Consider the following 8617-nt stretch of genomic DNA (forward strand, 5'->3'; position numbering starts at 1 on the left):
TATATATATATATAATTCTAGAGTCTGGGCAAAGAGTTCTTTTATTTGATTGATCGGTTGATTGATTGATAGGGAGAGAAGGTGCAAGTGAGCTCTCAGGCTGTGGTAGCACCAGAGACGTGGGAGTAGCTGCCTTTGCCAGCTGGGTCTGGCATAGTTCATTGACATGTGGCTCCAAGGGAGTGAATTTATTCTAACATCCAAACCTAAGCCACTCTAGACACTCCTCAAGAGCCTAGGATCTCCCAAGCAAATGCTACTTGCCTCTACAACCCTTCCAAAACTGTGAAAGAGTGAACTCTCCCCAGCAGTGGAAACAAAACCAGGGCAGTAGGTTATGGTGCAAACAGAGTGAAGACCACCAGCTGGGAGGGAGGGCTGGACGCAGACAGACAGCAATAGACTCAACCCACCTCTGATTTCCCCTCTGAAATTCCAGCCTCCACCTGAATTGTCTAAGTTAGCAACTTCCTTAGGAAACATTTCTGTGGGATGCTCGAGTACAGAGCTCCTCCCTTTTCCTTCTCCCAAGGAATTGTCACGTTCTCATGAGTGCATGGGTTCTGGAACCATGCTTCCTGGATAACCCTACTACTACCAGCTGGGTGACCTCTGGCAAGTCCATTAACATCTCCATGTCTCAGTTCCCTCAACTGTAGGGTAGGTGGAATAGCGGTGGCAGTGACCTCTTGGAGTTGGGAGGGCTGATGAGCTAATGTATGCAACACGCTAAGGAAGCATCTGTCAGGTAAGGAAGTAGAGTAAGGGGTAGCTGTGAATATCTTGATAACAACACTGGTTTTAGCCCTCTCAAGGGCTGTCTTCCATCATTTCTGGTAACATCCTTATTAAGGTGATGCTCAACAGCAGATCGAAAGCCCTTTATGGTGTTTCTGATCATACTGACAATTAGATTAATAACTCTCAGAGAGTCTAGTTTATCTTTATCAGTTGTTTTCAACCCAAGGCAATTTTGTTCCCCCAGGAGACACCGGACAACTTCTAGAAACATTTTTGGTTGTCAGAACAGGGTGGTGTGTTACTGGCATCTAATGGGGAGTGGCTGGGATGCTACCAAACATCCCACCATGTTAGGTGAGGCCCCACTCCTGCCCCCAACAAAAAGTCTCTGGTCCAAAATGTCAGTAGTACAGCTGATCAGAAACCGTGCTGTACGTTCATCAGATGGTGAATATATGCAGGATGAAGAGCCAGTGACTCAAACAGATTTCTCTTCTATCCTCACTCAGTCACATTCAGTCTTGCTCAGATAGTACAGCCCTAGGCCAAGCGTCCTGAAGAGGCAGATGTCACAACCAGGGCTCTTCTGGCATCCGCTCAAATCATCCTGAAGGGAGTAAGTAGTGAAACAGACATTATAAAAGTAGAGAGCAGCCTCACGGGGGTCTGGCGAGAGGAAGTGAGCACGGGCAGGTCTCCTGGGACCAGTCATGCCCTGACCAGTCTATGCCTTAACTTCTATCCACCCTAATTCAGTCAGTGGAATGTGGTCAGAAGAGAAGACTTCAAAGGGGGCAAGACCTAGTCAGTTAGGGCCTCACAGAAGTCAGACAGCACAAAGAAAGCCAGAAGCAGACACTACGCTTGGACAAATGAGCTGCCTAACATGTCTGGAAACAGAAGAATCACTCATGAATACCAAAAATTTCCACAGGCACTACGGGATTCAAACAATGGCTCCCAGCCTCTTCCTCATTACCACTTCCCACCGTTGGCAAGCAGACAGCAGAAACGTTTGTTCCAGTTGTCCTCTACCATGAATGTCAAGACCACAAATTTACTGCATATATTTGTGTAGTTTTTATGGCCTTCCAAATGGCCACAAATCACTGTAATACCTACATTTTTTGCCCCCCACAAACCACTTTTTAACCCTTTGGTGGCAACAGCAGCTCCACTAAGAATGCAGGATTTAGACTACTGTTCCTGATACTTAGCTTCATTCCCAGCTATGGTTTTCCTCACTGTGTCTTCTCATTTGTCATCCCCCCAAACTATGTTCCTTGCTCTCACCAGTAAGACTTGTACCTTGCTCAGTCATATTTAAATGTTACTACGCAAAATAACACATATGAGAGAAACTTGTAAACTGTAACAACCTATAAAAATGTTATTTAGGGGCGCCTGGGTGGCTCAGTCGGTTAAGCGTCTGACTTCGGCTCAGGTCATGATCTCATGGTCCGTGGGTTTGAGCCCCGCCTTGGGCTCTGTGCTGACAGCTCAGAGCCTGGAGCCTGTTTCAGATTCTTTGTCTCCCTCTCTCTCTGCCCACCCCCAGCTTGCTCTCTGTCTCTGTCTCTCAAAATAAAGACATAAAAAATAAATAAGTAAATAAATAAACAAACGAAAATGTTGTGTAGTAGTAGTAGTATGCTAATAATCCAAGTAACTCTCATTGCCACCCTCTCCGCTAGCGCTCATTCTAACCATGTGGGATGGCCTTGGCCCTGTTTGCCTTGTCACATTTCAAGGTGGCTTCTTATGGTCCTGGAAGAACAATAAGGAAGCTGGTTTATTGTTGTTTTTTAAGTTTATGACAAGGGTTGAGAACACGTGGGGCACAGGCGCATAGCTGCTCGAAAGGAATGAGGTACGTGTCAGAAGAAGTAAGCTATTGTTCCACCCACATCAATAAGGGCTTAAATGGCTAACGACAGATCATATAAACAAACATGCTGGATAAAAGGAATAAAGGCTCGTGTTCGTTCAGGTAGGGGGTAGGTAAACAGAGGGGACTCCTGATTACCTGATCCATCATAAACCAAACTATGAGAACTTAAGACACACACACACAGAATTCTGGAAGGAAATAAGCCTGGAAAAGTTGACAATGTGAAATTTAACCAGGTTTTTAAATGCAAGACCCTCAGAACTTCAAATATGTTCATGTGCATATTAAGAATTCAGTAAGTAGATAGTGGTTCTCTCAAACTTCTTTGAACAAGGAAGTTATTTTCCACGATATATCTATTAACATCTGTCAGGAGAATGTTTCAAGAAAGGACAGACTGAGAAATACTGAGCTGTCTTCGGCAACCCTGAATGGCCCCAACACACTGGGTTCTCTGTCTCCTCCCAACCCCAGTGGCCAAGTGCTAAATGGAGGACATCGGGCAAGGGCAGTTAATTCACTGGGGCTTTATGTCTGTCCGCATCAATTTATCATCACTTCAGCACTCACTTGCGACCCTTTCCCCCTCAGCACAAGAACTGTCCCTAGGCATCTTCTGGCCAAATGCCTTCCCCTCCTTCGCAGAGAAAAGAAAACCCATCTGCTAATGGACTTCTCAAATCCTTACTACAAACATCTAAGGTTCCCCTAACATTCTGTCTTCTTTCTTTAAAGTTTTGTTTTGTTTTGTTTTAAGAGAGAGAGAGAGAGGCAGAGACAGCATGAATAGAAGAGGGGCAGAGAAGAGAGGGAGAAAAATAATCCCAAGCAGGTTCTGCCCTGACAGCACAGAGCCTGACACAAGGCTCAAACCCACAAAGCCACAGGAACATGACCTGAGCTGAAACCGAGGGTTGGATGCTTAACCTACTGAGCTACCCCGGTGCCCCTCCTGCCTTCCTTCTTCTCTTGTGTTACCAGATAAAGGTCATTCTGTCTCCTGTCGAAGCCCAGTCTCCCCACTACCAGAGCTTTGGATTCTACCCCCTTACCTTTTCAAGAACTGTATGTTTTTATTTATAAATACTTTTTTAATCTTTTACATTTATTTATTATTGAGAGACAGAGAGAGACAGAGTGCGAACAGGTGAGAGGCAGAGAGAAAAGGAGACACAGAATCTGAAGCAGGCTCCAGGCTCTGAGCTGTCAGCACTGAGCCCTATGCGGGGCTCAAACCCACAAACCATGAGATCATGACCTGAGCTGAAGTCAGATGTTCAACTGACTGAGCCACCCAGGCGCCCCAAGAACTGTATATTTTTAGTATTCACTCCCTCTCAATTCAACTTCTCTTCAAATGAATCCTTCCTTTTGGCTTTTTAACTTACTCAGTATACTCCCATCTTGAAGAAAATCTTTCTTGTTCCCATATCATTATCCAACTACAGATCTTCCACTTACGATAGGGCTAACTAAACCCATCCCAGGTCAAAAATACTGTAAATCAAAAATGCATTTAATACCATTAATGAACTGAACACCATAGCTTAGCCTGGCCTACCTTAAACATTCTCAGGACACTTATATTAACGTACAGTTGGGCAAAATTGTCTCCCACAAAGCCTATATTATAATAAAGTGCTAAATAGCTCATGCAATTCACTGAATATTGTATTGAAAGCAAAAAACAGATTGATTGTGTGGGTAGAGATGGTTGTAAGGGTATCAGTTTTTTACCCCTGTGATGGCATGGCTGAGCGGAGCTGTGGCTCATGCTCCTACCCAGCTCATGACAGAACTGGAGCACATGCTGTTAGCCTGGATTAAGATAAAACTTCAAACTGATGGGGCGCCTGGGTGGCTCAGTTGGTTAAGCTGCCAACTTTGGCTCGGGTTGTGATCTCACAGTTTGTGAGTTCGAGCCCCATGTTGGGCTGTGCTGATAGCTCAGAGCCTGGAGCCTGATTCAGGTTCTGTGTCTCCCTGCTCTCTGCCCCTCCCCTGCTCATGCTCTGTCTCTCTGTCTCTCAATAATAAACAAACATTAAAAATTTTTTTAAAATTCCAACTGATGTATGGTTTCTACTAAATGCATACTGTTTTCACCCCATCATAAAGTCAAAATATACTTTAGTTGCACCATCGGAAGTCAGGGACCATCCGTATTAGCCTCTCTCCTCACTGCACAGCCAAACTGCTCTAAAGAATAGTCTATATTTGTTGGCTTTATTTTTCTCACCTTCTACTTCCTCTTCCACCCACTTCAATCTGGATCCTGCCCCCTTCTCTAAACTGCTCTAGCTAACAACAGAATTTAAATTCCATGTTACTCTTTTACTCAATGGACATTTCCAATTCTCATTTCAGCAACACATTTATTGAGAAACTCCTCCTTTTTGAGACACTGTACCCTAGTTTTCCTCCTATTTGTATGGCCACTTCTCAATTTTTTGTGGAATTATTCTCTTCTTCCCAGCCATTCAATGTTGGAATTACTTAAGGCACAGTCCTCTTTTCCGACTCTATGCTTTCTCTCTAGTCTATCTCATCCATGTCCAACCACCTACATGTAGATGATCCACAAATATGTATCTTTGATGTACTTTCTCTGAGCTCCATATTTGTAAATCCAATCACTGATCAACGTCCCTTAAACATCTCAAAAGACACCTCAGACTCAACATGTCTAAACATCTCATTGAGATTCTCCCCTCCTCCACCCTAAACCACGCTCAAGATCTTCATCCCTCCAGGGTCTCTTCTCCATCTTTCCAGCCTGATAGCAAATTAAAAAACTGTTCTTTGCCCTTGATTTCTTCCTCTAATAAATCCCCACCTTTTCAGCCTGTTACCAATTATAAACTGGACTTTGCCCTTGACTTCTTCCACCAATCAATTCCCAACAACTATTGATTCTACCCCATCAACCTTTCTTAAGTTCTTTTATTTCCTTCTTCCTCCAATCATCCCCCTTTTGGTTTATGCCACCATTATCTATTTCCTGAATCACTGATTGGTCTTTTTGCCTCCAAGTCTCCCACTTCAATACAATCTAGAGGTGCCTGGGTGGCTCAGTTGGTTGGGCATCCAACTCTGGCTCAGGTCATGATTTCACAGTTGATGGGTTCAAGCCCTGTGTCAGGCTGTGTGCTGATAGATCAGAGCCTGAAGCCTGCTTCAGATTGTGTGTCTCCCTCTCTCTGCCCCTCCTCCACTAGTGCTCTCTGTCTCTCAAAATCTGTCTCTCAAAAATAAATAAAATGTAAAAAAAAATACAATCTACACTGTATTGAAAATTCAGGAAGTTCAAGTTCTTAACATAGTTTAGATAGCCTTTCATGATCTGGCTCTTGCATCCCTGTCTTGTCATTCCCTCTTAGACTATACTTTACCAATGTGCCGTACATATGTCTGGATCTTAGATCATGCTATTTCTCCTACCTGGAGTGTGCTACATTCTGTTCCACCTCCAACTTCTCTGGCTCATTTTTTTAATTCCTTCTCAACTAAAACATTTCCTCTGGGAGTTTTTCCCAGCTTGACCCTTAAGCCTCTATTGAGTGCCACTTATACAAGCTTTCTACTCACAGAATTTATTTCAATATAAAAATACCATCCAATTTATGTGCCCTTTGAACTCTCTGAAGGGAGAAACTATCTTGTTTATTGTGTTATAAATCAATGATTCACACAGTTCCCGGCACAAGGTAGGCACTCACTAAATGTTTAATAAGTGAAAACTTGAGTTTATCTATATTATATGTAAAGGACATATTTTTTATGTAATACTTAGAAAAAATGGCTAATCACAGAACCTTCTATTTTGAGAAACACAGTGACATGTTTAGAGATTCAGATAAGAAAGCACCAACACTTAAAAGGTTCCTGTTTGAAAGAAATAAGGGAAGTTGAATCTCAAAGCCAACAGCTCAGAAGTGCTGGGTCAAGTGGAGTGGCAGATGGGACGTAGGGGATAAAGCAGAAATTCAGAAATTAAATCGACTTCTCTACGGCTCCTGGGTGGCTCAGTCAGTCAAGCCACTTCGGCTCAGGTCATGATCTCACGGTTCATGAGTTCAGGCCCCACATCTGGCTCTGTGCTGACAGCTCAGAGCCCGGAGCCTGCTTCAGATTCTGTGCCTCCCTTTCTCTCTGCCCCAACCCTGGCTGCACTCTGTGTCTCTCCGTCTCTCAAAAATAAATATATGTTTTAAAAACTTTAAAAAAAAAGAAATGAAAGTAACTTCTAATATTACTGTAACAAGAGGAGCTTCAAATTACGCTGTTTCCTGAAGACTTGCATGTGTTTACAGGGTGTAGCATATCATCTCATCAAGTGCCACCTGGAAGCATTTGGCAAAATCTTGCTTACTGATTGTCTTCCAATTGGTTTTTTAGCCAAATCTCCAAGCAGAAAAATTTATCAATGTTTAGCTAGGTGGAATAATAAGAAAAAGAAGACTAACATTACTAAAATAAGAAATGACAGTGGAGATATTACTACTGACATTATAAAGATGAAAAAGATTATAAAGGAATGCGATGAACAACCATATGCCAACAAATCAGATAACAGACAAAATGAAAAAAGTCCTAGAAAGACACAAACTACCAAAACTAACTCAGAAAGAAATCAAAAATCCAGAAAGACTTGTAACAAATAAAGTGAGTGAATAATTTGAAACTTCCCACAAAGAAAATCCCAAGCCCAAATAGTTTTGCTGATAGATTCCACCACACATTAAAGAATTAATTTGAATCCTCTTGAATGCTTCCAAAATGCCTGCCAACTTGTTGTATAAGGCCACTATTACTCTGAGACAAAAACCAGAAAAACATGTTACAAAAACCCCTAAACCAACATCTCTTATAAATATAAATGCAAAAGCCTCAACAAATACTACTATCAACTGAATCCCCACAACATGTAAGAAGGATTATACGCCATGACTAAGAGGGAATTATCCCACAAATACAGCTTGACTTTACATAAGAAAATCAGGTAATGGGGGCACCTGAGTGCCTCAGTCAGTTGAGTCTCCAACTTCCGCTCAGGTCATGATCTCAAGATTCATGGGTTCGAGCCCTGTGTCAGGCTCTGTGCTGACATGACAGCTCAGAGCCTGGAGCCTGCTTTGGATTCCTCCCTCACTCACTCTCTGTCTCTCTCTCTTTCTCAAAAATAAAAATAAAAAAAATAATAATAAATAAAAAATAAAAATAAAAATAAATGTTAAAAAAAGTTAAAAAAAAGAAAATCAATTAATGTAATATACCAAATTAATATAATAGAAAACAAAAATCATTTGATTGTCTCAGTGAATAAAAAAAACCACTTGACAAAATCCAAAAACTTGTAATGATTAAAAATATTCAATAAACTAAGAGTAGAAGAGAACTTTTTCAAACTTAAAAAAGGGCATCTATTCACACATAGGGGCACCTGGGTGGCTCAGTCGGTTAAGCATCCGACTTCAGCTCAGGTCATGATCTCACAGCTAGTGAGTTCGAACCCTGCATCAGGCTCTGTGCTGACAGTTCAGAGCCTGGAACCTGCTTCAGATTCTGTTTCCTTCTCTCTCTGCCCCACTCCCTCTCTGTCTCTCTCCCTCAAAAATAAATAAACATTAAGAAAAAAACCTCACAGATAACATCATACTTAATGGTAAAAGAACAAATGCTCTCCCTCCCAAGATCAGGAACTAGAAAAAGATGTCCGTTCTCACCGTTTTTCTCTGTAATGTATTAGAGGTTCTATGAAGGGCAACTGGGCAAAAAACAAAAGGCTTCCAGACTGAAAAGAAGTAAAATGATGTCTATTTTCAGATGGCATGATCTTATACACAGAGAATCCTGGGGTATCTGGGTGCTCAGGTGACTGGGCATCCAACTCTTGATTTAGTCTCAGCTCATAATCTCAGAGTCTTAGGACTGGAGCCCCATGTCAGGCTCCACTAAGTGTGGAGCCTGCTTAAGATTCTCTCC

The 8617-nt window shown here is 42.2% G+C and overlaps 1 long non-coding RNA gene across 1 annotated transcript in view; it reads right to left on the minus strand.

The window, feature by feature from the left end:
- Positions 1 to 8617, minus strand: part of LOC115280680 — a 51186-nt gene that overhangs the window by 26263 nt on the left and 16306 nt on the right. The gene's annotated exons all lie outside the window — the stretch shown is intronic.

Source organism: Suricata suricatta, chromosome 16 (genome assembly GCF_006229205.1).
Source record: "Suricata suricatta isolate VVHF042 chromosome 16, meerkat_22Aug2017_6uvM2_HiC, whole genome shotgun sequence".
Lineage (NCBI taxonomy): Eukaryota > Metazoa > Chordata > Mammalia > Carnivora > Herpestidae > Suricata > Suricata suricatta.